Raw genomic sequence first — 17,094 nt, forward strand, 5'->3', positions numbered from 1 at the left:
ATAAGAGACTCTTAAAAATAGGAAACAAACTGAGGGTTACTGGAGAAGTGGGGGGGTGACGGACATTAAGGAGGGCACGTGATGTCATGAGCACTGGGTTTTATGCGCAACTGATGAATAACTGAACACTACTTCTGAAACTAATGATACACTATATGTTAATTAATTGAATTGAAATAAAATAAAATAAAAATAAATAAGTAAATAAATAAATAAAAGTGGGATAAAATCAGGTAGCCTCTGTGATAAGCTACTTCTAACTCCAGAAGTTATAACCTAAAATTTAAGGCTTTTTTTTTTATTATTATTATAGGAAATTGCATTTGTCAGACTATTTGTTATGACAAATTGTGTTTGTTCACTTCAAGTTAAAATTATATTTGTTATATGAAGTTACATTTGCACATCAACCTTATGTTGATAGCCCCCTGTTGGAGACCTTGCCGATTTTGTTATAATCATATCTGCATATTATCTTGCCAAGTTAGATTCCAAATCTAGAGTTTCCCTCCTTGTGAGTTATTCAAGTAAAAAAAAAAAATGGTATTATAGCATATTTGCTTTCAAAAACACATCATTGCTTCTGGATCCTCCACAAAGGAAAGCATTTAGGATGTAAGGTACATGAAGAAGTCCACCCCCCTTGCATATACACTACATTCAAAATTGTGTTTGGAAAAAAGAGGATGCATAAGAAAAAGAGTAGGGAAAAATAATCAAAATGCAAAAGTTTTCACTATTTTCAAATGTCATGTAACATGGTTATGATACCTAGTTACCCTGAGATGGAGGATTAAACCTTGCCCCGCCCCCATGATATCCGTTGAGATGTTTTTGAAGACACAAAGATTGGATGGGGAACATTGGAAAATTCCTGTTTGCATTATTCTATCCAAGGACTAATAGAGATTTTTAGTCCATGTGGTAATTATTCCCCCAGTGACTTTCCAGTTCTCAGAGAGATAAGAGAGCTACTGACATTAACTACAAACAGATGGCTGGATTCTCTTTTGCTATCTCTTCTTCTCACTGCTCTTCCAGACTATCCAAACACAGCTAACAGCACAGATTTGGAATAGCAAGGGAAGCAATATGGGGGATGAGAATGCCCCTGTGACACTGGGCCTGAGGGCACTTTCAGAGGCCAGGCATCATCTAGGCTCCATCTCAAACTGCTATAGGAATGTTCTTTTTCACGATGTGTCTGGATCACAAAATTCCACTACTACAAACCATACTGAATGAACGTCCTAGAATTTCTCATAATGGAAATTTTCATATCCAGACTGGGAAATAACTGGTCATGTAAGTAGGGTAGAGATTGGGCTAGAAGAAGGAAATGTGGCTTTCTATTTTTAATGTCATTTCTTCGATGGGAATTGAAAGGTGTTAAATAAAAAGGGCGTGAATGCACATGGTCCTTGTCTTGAGAGGGGAAGACCTCCCTCTCCAGTCTCCAGTCCCAGTTGCTAAGGAGGCATCACTTACCACCACCACACCCTCCATCTGCATGGATAGGCCTCCCAGGAGACAGCCTCTCCCCAAGTAAGATTCATTATCGCTCTAAAAAGCAATGTCAGGGCGCCTGGGTGGCTCAGTTGGTTAAGCGACTGCCTTCGGCTCAGGTCATGATCCTGGAGTCCCTGGATCGAGTCCCACATCGGGCTCCCTGCTCGGCAGGGAGTCTGCTTCTCCCTCTGACCCTCCCCCCTCTCATGTACTCGCTCTCTCTCATTCTCTCTCTCTCAAATAAATAAATAAAAAAAATAAAAAATAAAAAATAAAAAGCAATGTCAAAAATCCAGGGAAGATACACCCTTTAAAGTAGGTCTAAGAAACCATCATCTTCCTTTCTTTGGTCAGTGCTCCTCAGAAAAAATTAGTCATAAAAGAAATAAAAAAGTGTTACTACACTTAATAATGTCTTGCTTCATTTTTATGCAGGATGCAAATTCAGTGTAAGAAGCGCTCTGATTAGTAACTGCTTCTTCAGCAAGGCAGCAGTAAGTGGTCTCCCTCCCCCTGGACTTTGAAATGCATTACCTGGTCAACTTGGGCCTGGGTGATGCCAAGAACATCAACATCCAAGGGTCTGGAAGTTGTAAGACACTGCACTCAAGTGTATCTAGTAGGGAAGGAAGTCCTGGAAGAGTTTTATGGAAGAAAATTGATTCTCGATCCTAGAGAAGTGGCACAAGAAGCAGATAATATTCTGAAGGATGCTGATATCAATGGTTGTGGTTGATGATCCATTTGGGGTGACAACATACAGTGCTCTTATTCTGAGAGCAACAAAACTGGGAATCTCTTATCGAGTTATTCATAACGCTTCCATAATAAATGCGATAGGCTGCTGTAGTTTACAGATGTATAAATTTGTAGAGACAATTTCTATTGTTTTTTTGGACAGACACTCAGAGACCAGAAGGCTTCTTCGACAAAATGAAGAAGAACAGACAGAACAGCACGCACACACTGTCCTTACTAGACATCGAAGTAAAGGAGTAGTCTTTGGAAAATCTCATCAAAGGAAGACCTATGAACCTCCTTGGTATATGAATGACAACCAAGCAGCACAACAACTTCTAGAGATTGTTCAGAATCAAAGAATATGAGAAGAACCGGTAGTCACCAAGGAGGTGCTGTTAGCTTAGCCAGGGTTGGAACTGAGGGCCAGAAAATTGCAGCCAGCACTTGCGGCAAACATGTACTATGGACTTGCGAGGACCATCACATTCCTTAATTATCACAGGGAACAACATGCATCCGCTGGAGATGGAGATGCTAAGTCGGTTTTCCATTCTAGAAAATAGCTCAGAATCCCGAAGTGTTGATGGACTCTGAACATAGACATTTTCTATTGTTAGATGGTTAATTTCAGTCATATATGCCTCTACACATGTTCATATAACAAACTGAACAGTTCTTTTGGTTTATCTAATAAGTATAAAACAAGTGACCAAGAAGAAAGCTGTTGACTCAGCCATTAAAACACAAAAAAGAAGACTTTATTGCAGGCCAGTTGCGGCACGGAGCCAGGGGCATAGCTGTGCACGTGCCACACTGTGCTGGATGCTGGGCACACAGCAGAGACAGGACGGACACGGTCCCTGCCTTTTTGTTTGTTTGTTTTTTAAGATTTTATTTATTTATTTGAGAGAGAGAGCGAGCGCGAGCATGAGCAGGGGGAAGGGCTGAGGGAGAGGAGAGCCCAACTAGGGGCTCAATCCCAGGACCCCAGCATCATGACCGGAGCTGAAGGCAGACACTTCACCGACTGCGCCACCCAGGTGCCCCAGTCCCTGCCTTTTTGGAAGTTCTCACCCAGTGAGGAGTGCAGATAGATGAGCAGATAGAGAGGCAATGACAAGAACGAAGAGATCATGGATGTGACGTCCTCAGCACAGCATGCACAGTGGTATGCGTTCTCTTCCCTTTGGATGCCAGAACCTTGAGAGCACTAAGTGCAATGTAAAAATGCATTCACTTTGAGATTTGTATTTAGCTTTTTGAAGTTTTCCAAATCTAGTTAGTGAGCCCTTCGCTAATTAAAAACAGGCTTCCATTCTTCAAAGAAAAATTCATATCTGATCTTATATTTTCTTTTTTAAGACTTTATTTTTAAGTAATCGCTACACCCAACTCACGACCCCGACATCAAGCGGTGCTAGCTCTACCAGCTGAGCCAGTCAGGTGCCCGTTATATTTTCTTTATAAAGAAGGCCTTTAAAGAGGTACCTGGCTGGCTCAGTTAGTAGATCAAATGACTCTCGATCTTGGGATTGTGAGTTCAAGCCCCAGGCTCGGTGTAGAGATTACTTAAAAATAAAATCTTAAAAAAAGAGAGAGAGAGAGAGAGAGAGAAGTCCTTACATATGTTTGTTTTTTTTCTCTAAGTGAGGACTTTAATGAACTGAACATTATTAGTGACATCAAAACCAAGCATAATATATATGAAATTATCATTTTAGGTCAAAAGAAAATCCAAGAGGAAGGGGGTGATGGCTGGGTACCCTGCGCCGCGGGCTCAGAACTTGAGCGGAATGACCGGCCAGTACTTGGGCTGCTTCCTGTCACAGTGCTTGTCGAAGCTCAGCTGCACGGCGGCCTCCATGGCCTGGATCTTCGCGGCACTGTCCCCATACAAGCGCTTCATCTCGGCCTTGCGCCGCTCGCCAGGCCTCTGGGACGGGGGCTCCACCGAGCGGCGGGTGCTGTAGTACAGGTCGTGGTCGGCGTTCACGGAGCCGTCCAGGCGCTGGCGTCCAGCTGCTGCTGCCGCCGGCGCTCTTCCCTGTGCCTCTCGGTCTCGGCGAAGTACTGGCGCGGCCCCTCGGTGATCTCCATGTTGCTCAGGTCGCACTCCACGCCCGCATCTGACTCGGACTCCGCCTCCTCCGTGGCGGGCCAAGCTCGGCGTTGTCTTGGGCGGGCTGGTGGATGCTGCCTAGACCTTCTGGAATGTACAGAACCGCAGTGCGAGTCCGTGGAAGCCGGGAGATGGTCACGAGAGGGCCGAGGAGATTTGGCCTTGTTAGTGTAAGAGCTTTGGGGAAGAGCTGCAGGAGGGAAGGACCACGGGCAACTGAAATACGATTCCACGGCCTTCCTGTAGGCACCATGGTGGCTTCGCATCCAGGCCATCGCCTGATGATAATGTCGCCAGTATCTTGCATATACTGGATGAAAAGACCAAGGCTCAGTAGCTTTCCAGGATGCCACCTCTGCTGCCATCTCTGATTGTGGACGTCCAAATGGGCACTGAAACTCTTTGGGAGTGTCTCCTACTCTTGCGGCACACGTCTTCATGGACTGAACAGCAGCTTTCCTCCTAATGGGATGGCGGAGCTCGTGGGCTCGTTGCTCGCGGATCTCGGGCCGTGGGCGAGCAGGGGCCTATTTCCCGTGAGGAGACAGAAGGGGCGCGGGAGGGAGGGGCTGTTGCCCGGGAGACCAGACCTTACATATGTTTTTCTGTCACCATGGCTTAAACGGTCCAGTGCGCTGCCCATGTCCATATGGCCAGACTTCTCCAAGGCAAACCCAGCTACAAAGCTTTTTTAAATTCCTCAAAACTGCGGGGCTCCTGGGTGGCTCAGTCGGTTAAGCCTCTGCCTTCCGCTCAGGTCATGATCCCAGGGTGCTGGGATCGAGCCCCATGTCGGGCTCCCCGCTCAGCGGGAACCCTGCTTCTCCCTCTCCACTCCCCCACCCTGCATGTGCTCGCTCTCTCTCCTGCTCACTCTCTCTCTCTCTCTCTCTCAAATAAATAAATAAAATCTTAAAAAGAAAAGAGGGTCCCTATTGCCCCATAGAGGCACCAACATTTGCTATACCAGACTCATCTTTGCTAATTTGATGGATGTAAAATGTTATCTCATTGTTACTTTAATTGGCAGTTTTTGTTTCTTCTTTGAGTTGTCTTTTATACTATTTTCACTTTTTCTGTTGAGTTTATTGTCTTTTTCATATTGATTTGAGGAGATTCTCCATAAATTCTAGATAGTAATTCTTAGTTATATGCCTACATATGATGTCTCCTATAACATGCCTTTTGTTATTATTACTTTAATTTTTGTAATAGCAATATATTCACCTGTATTTCAAAAGGCACACAAAGATAACCAGGGTTCTTTCAAAAGTTAAATACATAATTACCATATGACTGACCAAACTCCAGCCAGGTTCCTCTAAACCCTTTCCATCTAGCCCTATAAAGACTTAAATACCAGCATCGTTTCTAACAGCTCAAGGCCACATCTGAGGATGACCCTTGCCCTGCTTAAAGTGCCTGCCTGAGAAAGCTCAAGGCTGCCAAAGAACTTACTGTTTGTTCCAGCCAATGCCTGAAGGTATGCCCCTGCCTCCCAGCCTCTGTGGGAGGGTAGGAGCCTAACTTGGATAAGCACCAGTTAATAAACCCAAATGGATGTCACGTGGACCAACCACCCCACTTCCTGCTTTTTGTAATTCTTCACTTCCACTCTACAAAGTCGCCACTCATCCCTCCTCCCTGTTCTCTCATTCTCCCTTTTAAATGCCCAGTTACCTCTGTCCAAATCAGAATTAGTTTCATTCATGCTGGCCTCTTTTCCTTACTGCAACAGTATCCTACTGACTAGACTTTGTCCTTACCACTTTAAGTAGGGTCCAGTTTTGTGTATGCAACAGCAATTTTACCTGAGAAATAAAAGCATATGTCCACACAGAAAATTGTACAAGAATGTTTATAGCAGCACTATAATAGTCAAAAGGTAGAAACAGCCCAAGTGTCCATCAACTGATGAATGGATAAACAATTTACGATATATACATAGAATGGAATAGTAAGGATTCAGCCATAAAAAGGAATGTAGTACTGATATATGTTACTTTGATGAACCCCGAAAACATTATGCTAAATGTAAGAAGCCAGACACAAAAGATCACGTATTGTGTGATTCCTATTTTTTTTTTTAAGATTTATTTATTTATCTTAGAGAGAGAGAGAGCATGAGCAGGGGGAGGAGCAGAGGGAGAGAGAGAAGGGAAGCTGACTCCCCAGTGAGCAGGGATCCCAATGCTGGGCGATCTCAAGACCCTGAGATCATGACCTGAGCCAAAACCAAGAGTGGGAGGCTTAACCGACTGAGCCATCCAGGTGCCCCTGTATGGTTCCTTTTTTTTTTTTTTAAGATTTTATGTATTTATTTGGGAGAGAGAGTGTGTGCATGAGCAGGGGGGAGGCAGAGGGAGAGGGACAAGCAGACACCCCGCTGAGATCATGACCCTGAGATCATGACCTGAGCCAAAGTCAGACCCTCAACCAGTTGAGCCACCCGGGGGCCTATGTGTGATTCCTTTTCATAAGATATATACAGTCTATAGGCAAATAGGCAAATCCACAGAGATAGAAACCAGATTAGAGGTTACCAGGAGAAGAAGTCAGGGGGAATGTGGAGTGATTACTTAATGGATATGGAGTGGTTTTATGGGGTGATGAAAAAGCTTTGGAAACTAGAGAAAGGTGGTGGTTACATAACATTGTGAATATGCTAAATACCTCTGAACTGTACATTTTAAAATGGTTAACTGTATGCTATGTGAATTTTACCTTTTAAAAAAAAGGTAACCATGGGGCGCCTGGGTGGCTCAGTTGGTTAAGCGTCTGCCTTCAGCTCAGGTCATGATCCCAGAGTCCTGGGATCGAGCCCCTTCCCTGCTCAGCGGGGAGCCTGCTTCTCCCTCTCTCCGTGCTGCTCCCCCTGCTTGCGCTCTCTCGTGCTCTCTGTCAAATAAATAAATAAAATCTTAAAAATAATTTTTTAAATTTTTAAAAAGTTAACCAATAAAAAGTCTCCCTCATAATCCTATTGTTTGGCTACTCTGTTATCCCTTCTCAGGGGTAATAAATGCTTTGTTGTTAACTTATAATGACTTATTTATTTTTATTTTATTTTATTTTATTTTATTTTATTTTATATTTGACAGAGACAGAGAGCACAACAGGGGGAGCAGCAGGCAGAGGGAGAAGCAGACTCACCCCAAGCAGGGAGCTCGATGCGGGGCTCGATCCCAGGACCCCAGGATCATGACCTGAGCCGAAGGCAGATGCTTAACGACTGAGCCACCCAGCCGCCCTATTTATTTATTTATTTTTTAAAAGATTTTATTTTTTATTTTATTTTTTTTTAAAGATTTTATTTTTATTTTGCAGAGAGAGAGACACAGCGAGAGAGGGAACACAAACAGGGGGAGTGGAAGAGGGAGAAGCAGGCTTCTGCTGAGCAGGGAGCCCGATGCGGAGCTCAATCCCAGGACCCTGGGATCATGACCTGAGCTGAAGGCAGACGCTTAACGACTGAGCCACCTAGGCGCCCGAAAAGATTTAATTTTAAGTAATCTCTACACCCAACATGAGGCTCGAACTTATGACCCCCAAATCAGGAGTTGCATGCTCTTCCGATTGAGCCAGCCAGGTGCCCCAGAAGATTTCAATTTTAACACAGACAAATTTGTCAATCTTTTCCTTTTGGGCTTGTGCTTTTCAGGTATTTTATTTCAGAAATTCTATTTTATCCCAATAATCTACTGTCCTATATTTTTCTCTGAAAGTTTAAAAGTTTTGCTTTTCACATTTAGGAATTTAATCCAGCTGGGCTTCCTTTTTCTGTATGGAATGAGGTAGAAATCTAGTTTTATTTTATTTTTCATATGGATAACCAATTGTCTCAGCACAATTTATTGAATACTCAATTCTATCCACAGAACAAGGACAGCGTACTTGTGTCAGTATATATGCATGATTATCCATATCTATGCGTAATTATCATCTTTAAGCTTTCTATTCTGCTCCACTGCTCTATGAGTTTATCCCTGTATCAATACCAGACTGTCTTAATTACTAAATAATTGCTGTAATTCTTGACATATGGTAAGACAAATCTTCAAAGTTATCTTAGTTGTTCTTGGCCCTTTATTCATCCATATAAATTTTAGAATCAGCTCGTGAAATCCAGAAAAACTGTTAGTAAGGATTTTTATTAGAATTGCATTAGATTTACAGATTAATCTGGGGACAGTTGACACCATTGAACATTAAATCTTCTCATCCATGAACATGGTGTGTCTCTCTGTTTATTTAGGTCTTCTTTAGCACCTTTCAATAAAATGCTATAGTTTTCCTCAGAAATTTCTTGAACATTTTTGTTCAATTTATTCCTAGTTATCTTAAAATTTTTATTGTAATTATAAAAGGGCTTTTATAAAATTATATTTTCTTACTACCTGCTGCTCATTTAAAGAAAACCAATTGTTTTGCTTATTAATCAATTCTAATAATGTGTTGGGTTTTCTAGTAGACAATAAAATCCTTATAAACAATACAATAATTATTTATGGGTTCCTCCCCCTTTTTTATTATCAGGTTAGTAGTACACACACACACACACACAGCTTGGTTAGATTTATGAAAATCTTTTCCTTTTTAAAAAGATTTTATTTATTTGAGAGAGATAGAGAGAGAGTGCGAGCAGGGGGAGGGACAGAGGGAGAAGGAGAAGGAGGCTCCCCACTGAGCAAGAAAGCTGCTGCTCTGGGCTCAATCCCAAGACCCTGGGATTGTGACCTGAGCCAAAGGCAGACACTTAACCGATTGAGCCACCCAGGCACCCTGATTTATGAAAATCTTGTTTAGGATTTTCCCAACTGTGTTTGTCACTGAGATTAGCCTATAGTTTTCCTGTCTTAGACTGTCTGTCTAATGTTGTTAACCAAGTTATATTAAGTATTATAAAATAGTTTGAAAATATACTCTTATATACTCTTTCTCTTCTCTGGAGAAGTGTATGTTGTTTTTGTTTTATGTTGGTTATAATTCTGTATCCAAGTAACAGTTTCATGGGGCACTTTTTCTTTTTCTTTTTTTTTAAAAGATTTTATTTATTTATTTGAGAGAGAGCATGAGCCGGGTGAGGGGCAGAGGGAGAAGTAGACTCCCCACCTAGCAGGGAGCCCAATGCAGGGCTCGATCCCAGGACTCTGAGATCATGACCTGAGCCAAAGGCAGATGCTTCACTGACTGAGCCACCCAGGCACCTCTGGAGCATTTTTTCTACCATAAGAAACAATTTATACCAAACAGTGAACCCCTCAGCCCCCAACTCTTTAATTTTTTTTTTAAGTAAGCTCTATGCCCAAGGTGGGGCTTATGCTCATGACCTGGAGATCAAGAGTTACATGCTCTACTGACTGAGTGAGCCAGGTGCCCCTAATTTAAAAAAATGTTTTTTAAGGCCCCCCACTTTTTTACTGGGTTGATTTCCACTCATCCTTCAGTTCTCATCCTTAGGAAGCTCTTTACTGCATCACCCTAGATTAGCTGTCCCTGTTCCATACTTCTCATAGCACATTTTATTTCCTCTATCATAACTTACTTCATATTTCATTGTAATGTCTTAATAAATGTTAATATTTTCAGCTGGGCCACAAGCTGCATGAAGGCAGGGACCTAATTTTTTGTTAACCACTACTCCAGTTTTTTTTTTTTTTTAAGATTTTATTTATTTATCTGACAGAGAGAGATAGTGAGAGAGGGAACACAAGCAGGGGGAGAGTGAGAGGGAGAAGCAGGCTTCCTGCTGAGCAAGGAGCCTGATGCGGGACACGATCCCAGGACCCTGGGATCATGACCTGAGCCGACGGCCGACGCTCAACGGCTGAGCCACCCAGGCGCCCCACTACTCCAGTTGTTAGCACACTGATGGCACAAAGTTGGCCATCAATATTTGTTGACTAGTTACGGGAATGAATAAAAGAAATAGCCTCAAAATGGGACATGAATCAAGTTATCCTTAGATATGGGCAAATTTGAGCTCCCTATGAAGGCCTTCTGCTTCAGAGCAACTAAAAGATAAGAACTGAGAAAGACCATACAGCCCCAGCTGTGGAAGTAGAGGTCTGTGGGTGGAGGCGGATGACCCATCCTGGACCCTCTGTGCAGAAGCCCAGTATAAAAAGATAGTGATATGGGCGCCTGGGTGGCTCAGTTGGTTAAGCGACTGCCTTCGGCTCAGGTCATGATCCCGGAGTCCCGGGATCGAGTCCCGCATCGGGCTCCCTGCTCAGCAGGGAGTCTGCTTCTCCCTCTGACCTTCCCCCCTCTCGTGCTCTCTCTCTATCTCATTCTCTCTCTCAAATAAATAAATAAAATCTTTAAAAAAAAAAAAAAAATAAAAAAATAAAAAGATAGTGATAGCACAGACGTGTCAGCACCAGGGACCCCATCATCACTGGAGGTCTGTTAAAACCCTGGGCATTTGGGGCGCCTGCGTGGCTCAGTTGGTTAAGCGTCTGCCTTCGGCTCGGGTCATGATCTTGAGGTCCTGGGATTGAGTCCCACATTGGGCTCCTTGTTCAGCAGGAGCCTGCTTCTCCCTCTGTCTGCTGCTCCCCCTGCTTATACTCTCTCTCTCTGTCTGACGAATAAAAAACAAACAAACAAACAAATAAAAAACACAACCCTGGGCATTCATCATGCCACTTGAGGGCCAAGTGCTATGTAGGGTCATGGGGAGATACTCTCACAGACAAGACACTGGGGATTGGACAGGGGTAGATTTCTCTTTTTTTTTTTTTTTTTTTTTTTTTTTTTTTTTTAAAGATTTTATTTATTTATTCATGAGAGACAGAGAGAGAGAGAGAGACAGAGGCAGAGGGAGAAGCAGGCTCCCCGTGGAGCAGGGAGCCCGATGCGGGACTCGATCCCAGGACCCTGGGATCACGACCTGAGCCGAAGGCAGACGCTTAACCGACTGAGCCACCCAGGCGTCCCTGACAGGGGTAGATTTCTCTTAATAGGAGAAGGAGTCCTTCAAAATATCAGTTTAAATTTATATATATATATATTTCACTGTGTGACAAAATTGCATCCAAACCTGAGAAATTAGATTACACTTTCAAAATTCCCAAATCCTCTCAAGGCAGAGATGGCTCACCGTCTTCTGTGGGGAGGTAGGGAAACCTCACTCACCATGTCCTCACCCATCTGACTCATGCTCAGTGACTATCATGTTTATTCTGCATCTATATGTCAGTACTAGGAAGTGCCTTGGACAGAGGTATGAGAAATCTACTTACTGGAAAGACATGATATCCTGGGTATCCAGGCTGATCTGTCTCACATGACTTTGACTAGCTTAGTTAGCCCTTTGAGTTTCAGTTAGTCTAAATACACTGACCAACAAACCTCTAGACTTGCAATGAGAATCATCAGGCTCTGATCCTAGATTGTGGTTTGTTCACTCATCCAGTAAACCTGCCTGAACACCTCCTGTGTGGGATATAATTATTGGGTCAGTCCCTGGTATCTACCTAGACAGCTATTTCCGTGTGACCCAGAAATCTTGATCTATAGAATAGATTTGAAGATTGATGGTTTAGGCCTGCTATTTACCAAATTTCCTTTTCATCCTTTCAAAGAAGAACAAGGGGGTGAAGGGAGCAGGTGCTTGAGAAGGCTTGTTTTAAGTGTGTAGGTTGATTAAGTCGTTGCGTGGGGTCACCATCACATAACATCTCTCCCTGCATAAAACCCAGGGAAACCCCAGGACTAGCCCTCCATCTGAGTAGCCTCTGATGCCTGGTCCTGACTCTTCTCTGAGTTGTATGGCCACAGGGCCAGACCAAAGCCATGTTCGTATTTTTTTTTTTTAAAAGATTTTATTTATTTATTTGACAGAGAGAGAGACACAGCGAGAGAGGGAACACAGCAGGAGGAGTGGTACAGGGAAAAGCAGGCTTCCCGCCGAGCAGGGAGCCCGATATGGGGCTTGATCCCAGGACCCTGGGATCATGACCTGAGCCGAAGGCAGACGCTTAATGACTGAGCCACCCAGGCGCCCCCCATGTTTGTATTTTTTACTGCTACGCCCAGACTTTCTCCTTTTTCACCATGGAGGCATTTAACTGCATTACCCTTTGAATCAGCTGACATGTATGTTAGAGACTTCAGACTCACACAAGACTTGGAAGGCAAGGTATCACAGTAAAGTAAAAGCATGTGCTCTGTAGACAAAGCTTGGGTTCAAATCCAACCTCCAGCACTTACTTCTCTAGGCCTCATGGAGAAATAGGACTAATAAGAGTCCAGTATCAGTTTGGATGCACTCAGCTGCAATAAACAGAAAACTCAGCTAACAATAAAGACATTAAATTGTTTCATATTACAAAAAGGTCTAGAGGTAGGTGTCTGCTAAAGACCTTCAACTATATCATCCAAGACCTAGGCTTTCCTCATCCTCCATCATGCTTCGTATGCTGGCTTTTTGGGTCCTCTGTGATGCTCCACTGATACTCTTCGCACAAGGGAAACTCTGCTCCTAAACTGCCTAAATTAATTTGGGAATATTGCTGTTTGGGGAGGGCGTGAGGAATGGGCAGGGGACAGTGGTCCTGTGGTGGTTTAGATTGTTATTCCCCATTCTTTGCTTCCTCTTTATTTAAGTATACACTCATGCCCTTTGCTATGTGACTTTCTTGGGCCAATAGAATGTCATAAGACATGATAAAAGCAGATACTTTAAACGTGCTTTTGTGTTGGGATGCCTGGGTGGCTAAGTTAGTTAAGAGTCTGCCTTCGGGGCGCCTGGGTGGCTCAGTTGGTTAAGCAACTGCCTTCGGCTCAGGTCATGATCCTGGAGTCCTGGGATCGAGTCCCACATCCGGCTCCCTGCTGAGCAGGGAGTCTGCTTCTCCCTCTGACCCTCTTCCCTCTCGTGCTCTCTATCTCTCATTCTCTCTCTCTCAAATAAATAAAATAAAATCTTAAAAAAAAAAAAAAGAGTCTGCCTTCGGCTCAGGTCATGATCTCAGGGTCCTGGAATCGAGTCCCACATCAGGCTCCTTGCTCAGTGGGGAGCCTGCTTCTCCCTCTGCCTGCCGCTCCCCCTGCTTGTGCTCTCTCTCCCTCTCTGATAAATAAATAAACAAAATCTTTTTTAAAAATGTGCTTTTGTGATTTGACTTGGCCTCTTACACCCCTGTGATGTATCAAGAGAAAAGCAAATTCCAGATATCCACTGCCCCTTCAGCTTGGGCCCCAGATTAAATAACTGAACATAACCAGGAGCTTGAAGTTCTACCACTCCCTGTTAAGCCCAGCTTGGATAAGCCAAACCATAGTCAATTTCTACTACCAAAAGCATGAAAATAGATCGTTTCTGTTGTAAACCATTGAGATCTTGGAGCTGTTTGTTTGTTGCACAGCAAAAACTGACTATTACAGGCCATTCTGAGGACTCCACCAATGTCTAAGCCCTTTAATAGAATCAATGATCTTACCCCACAACTCAGAGATGTGGAGAAATAGTTTATTTGTAAGTAATGTGGTTTTTCTTACAACCTTCATCTACTGGGTAGCATTAAAAGCTGGAGTTGTTTCAGTGCAATACCATAGAATAAACAGGCTGTTCAGATACTTTTTAGTCTCTATAGGTAAAAATGCTCAGAGTCTCAGATCTCTCACAGGCCTTCCCTCCTCTCAGGCTTCTTGCCAAGTAGCTGTTGGGGGTGCATGGAGAGAGAGATGAAGCTTAAGTGATATCCTCAGGATGGGTATAAGAGAAGAACTGGGATCCTCATGCTCTCAGTGCGCCCTTTGGTTTCTCTGGTTTATGGGCCATGGTTATGTTCACCCTACTGGCCTTTGGCTAAAGTCACATCTCTCTTGTTTAGGTCTGATCTCACTGGTACTCTCTAGCTGACTCAACCTCCCATAGCTCTGCAAAGCCCAGGGGACCCCTTGAATCTCTACTATGTCCCCCATCCAGCCCCTGACCCAAGATGTCCAAACTACATGCTTCCAATTCCCCTTTGCCAACTTCCTGCCACACCATGGCCCCATGACAGGCCCATGGCTCTCAACTGAATACTCATCACTGGGGAAGGACTGGAAGTACAAACTAGACCCTATCTCTCTGACAGTTCACCCTGCTTTGCCCACTTATCAAATTGGGCACCAGTTTGTGCCAACTTCAATGATTTCTTCTATTTGCTGGATATTTCTGAAGCCATTTCCCCAATTCCAAGTTAAACCTCTTTGATTCTTATCTCACTCTCACCTCCCAGCTATCTTCTTCAATGTCCAAGACAGGAAATGGCAGGCTTCTCTTTTTTCCTTTCATATATCCTTGGCTTCCTGACTCTAGTTGTCACTTCGGAAGACAGAAGTTCCTTTTGGAAACAATCCTTTGATATAGGTGTGGTCACCATCATCATGGGTAGACGAGGAAATCAAAGACAATAGACTAAATTAGCCCCTCCTTTGGTAGAAATTTGAATCTAGGTTTGGATCTTGATCTTAAATAAGAACTAAGTGAATATAGAAAATTATTTGTCTCTCACAGAGTCCAGTTTTCAAGCCTATTGTCTTGCTGAAAAATCCTATTTTGAATTTCAATGCATGTTAGCTTTTTCTTTTCTTTTCTTTTTTAAGAGGCAGGGAGGGTCAGAGGGAGAGGGAGAAAGAATCTGACGCAGACTCCACACTGAGCGCAGAGCCCGATGCAGGGCTCAATCCCATGACCATGAGATCATGACCTGGGCCCAAACCAAGAGTCGGACACTTAACAAACTGAGCCACCCAGGCGCCCCTCTTTTCTTTTCTTTTAAAAAAAGATGTATTTGTTTATCTTAGAGGATAGAGCGAGGGAAGAGGCAGAGTCCCTGATGAGCACAGAGCCCAAGACGCATGGGGCTTGATCCCAAAACCCTGAGATCATGACCTGAGCTGAAATCAAGAGTTGGCTGCTTAACCGACTGAGCCACACAGATGGCTCTTTTCCTCTCTCGGTATTCCTGCTGAAACAATCTGAACCTCCTCACAAGCAGATTGATGCCATAACCAAATAAGGAGGAGGTCATTTCATTGCTAAGGGCAAAGAGAAAAACACATTAATAGTTTCTAAGGATCGAAGCCAACAGTGAAACTCATGCCAGCTCCCTGCTCTACTTGACTTCCCTACTCTGAAGTCCAGTGAAGTTTTGTCCAGCTCTTTGAGTGTGGACATGAACACATGTGTCAGTGTGTGTGTTTGCTTATGTGTGACAATGTTGAGAAAAATCAACTCTCCAATTATTCTTTCTTTTTTTAAAGATTTTATTTATTTATTTGAGAGAGAGCGAGAGAGAGAGCACACAAGCAGGGAGGAGGGGCAGAAGGAGAGGGAGAATCAGACTCCCTGCTGAGCCGGGAGCCCGACACAGGGCTTGATCCCAAGACCCTGAGATCATGACCTGAGCCAAAGGCAGACACTTAACAGACTGTGCCACCCAGGCGCCTCTCCAATTATTCTTTCAAAACTGTTCTTATGCCAGAAGTCTGGCTTTTAAAACCCCAAAGCAAAAAATTTGACTCATTTATAATTGGTATTAACTATTATCATTCCTTTCTTGAGATAAAACCAGAACCCTTGTCTTCTGTGTTGAGAATAGGGACAGGGGTTACAGGAAAGATAGGATAATTGGTTACTATTTTGAAGATCTTTTATCTCTAGGATCTAAGTCAATGGCAATAGAAAGAAGAGAAGGCAGTAATGGTGACCCAACCAAACTGCCACTGAGCTGTCTAGCCCTCTGGTTCCTCTTTCAACTTCCTTGAGCCATAATCCTGGATCCAATAACCTCTGAATGCAGCAAAATGAAGTCAAGATATTTTTGAGTCTTAACCATATGCCCAGCAGTATGTTATGTACTTTCATACACATTACCTCATTTTATTCTCAAAGCAATCCTTCAAGGTAGATATTAGCATTCTCACTTTTTAATGATGAGGGAACAGGCTGAAAGAAGTTGAATAACTTCTCCAAAGCCTCACAGCTAAAACATGAAAGAGGTGGGATTCAAACCCTATCCCCTGTGATTTCTAACCTCATCATCCTTTCCTTATATTAAGGTACCTCTTGAGAGAATGTGCCAGTACCACATGGGGAGGATTCTATAAAGATGAGCATTTTCTTTCTTGTAAGAGTTTATTTTTAAAACAAGTATGAAAGTGAGTTTACTTAACCTGGTTTTAAACTAAAGGCATAAGATTGAAGCCACTGTTAAAAAATATCACAAGTGGAGAGGAAGGTCCCAGCTCCCTTGCCATGTATTAGAGGGAGCTCATACTGGGATGTGTCAAAAAGCTACCCAATCTGGCGGTAATGTTTGGCATATTTCCCACTCTTGTTAGGCTTTTGAAGCCTAACAGTAAATAAAGAAAACAATGCCTAGGTTCATATTTTTTTAGAGATTTTAAAAAATTCTAAAATTCTAAAATGCATATTTTCTACCAGACCAGTCTATGCTTTTAGCTGCCCTGCATGTTTAGCTCTTTTTGAACACAGTCTAAATGTCATCAGACCTCCTTGGTACCCACCAAGGAGGAAGTCCCTCAAACATCAAGAACCCAGAGTTCTTCTGGTTCAGTTTGGTTATCTATTGATGCATAACAAACTGCACCAAAACTTGGTGTCTTAAAATAGTAATTGTTTTATTGTTTCTTACAATGCAGTGGGTCAGGAATTCTGGCAGGTCATAGCTTGTTTCTGATTCATGTGATGTCTGCTGGGACTG

The 17,094-nt window shown here is 43.1% G+C and overlaps 2 pseudogenes across 1 annotated transcript; one reads left to right on the forward strand and one right to left on the reverse strand.

Annotated features, from left to right (window-relative positions):
* The first annotated feature begins 2,034 nt into the window (after positions 1-2,034).
* LOC118550458 (diphthine methyl ester synthase pseudogene) lies at positions 2,035-5,261 on the forward strand (annotated as a pseudogene). The gene is made up of 2 exons (XR_013441307.1): positions 2,035-3,418; positions 3,972-5,261. The product of XR_013441307.1 is annotated as a diphthine methyl ester synthase pseudogene (transcript).
* On the reverse strand, positions 3,962-5,006 carry LOC118550464 (gem-associated protein 8 pseudogene; annotated as a pseudogene).
* Positions 5,262-17,094: the final 11,833 nt, after the last annotated feature.

The sequence above is a fragment of the Halichoerus grypus genome, chromosome 9 (genome assembly GCF_964656455.1).
Source record: "Halichoerus grypus chromosome 9, mHalGry1.hap1.1, whole genome shotgun sequence".
In the NCBI taxonomy this organism is placed as follows: Eukaryota; Metazoa; Chordata; class Mammalia; order Carnivora; family Phocidae; genus Halichoerus; species Halichoerus grypus.